The sequence below is a fragment of the Gekko japonicus genome, unplaced genomic scaffold (genome assembly GCF_001447785.1).
Source record: "Gekko japonicus isolate JY-2015 unplaced genomic scaffold, Gekko_japonicus_V1.1 scaffold1891, whole genome shotgun sequence".
Lineage (NCBI taxonomy): Eukaryota > Metazoa > Chordata > Lepidosauria > Squamata > Gekkonidae > Gekko > Gekko japonicus.
Window position 1 is genome coordinate 32,443 of NW_015164248.1, and position 212 is coordinate 32,654.

Consider the following 212-nt stretch of genomic DNA (forward strand, 5'->3'; position numbering starts at 1 on the left):
GTTAAGTGCGCGGACTCTAATCTGGGAGAACCGGGTTTGATTCCCCACTCCTCGACTTGCACCTGCTGGATGACCTTGGGCAAGCCGTAGTTCTGATAAGAGCTGTTCTTGAAAAAGAACAGTTTCTGTCAAGAGCTCTCTCAGCCGCTCCGCCTACCTCCCAGGGTGCCTGTTGTGGGGGGGGGAGGGAAAGGAGATTGTCAGCCGCTCTG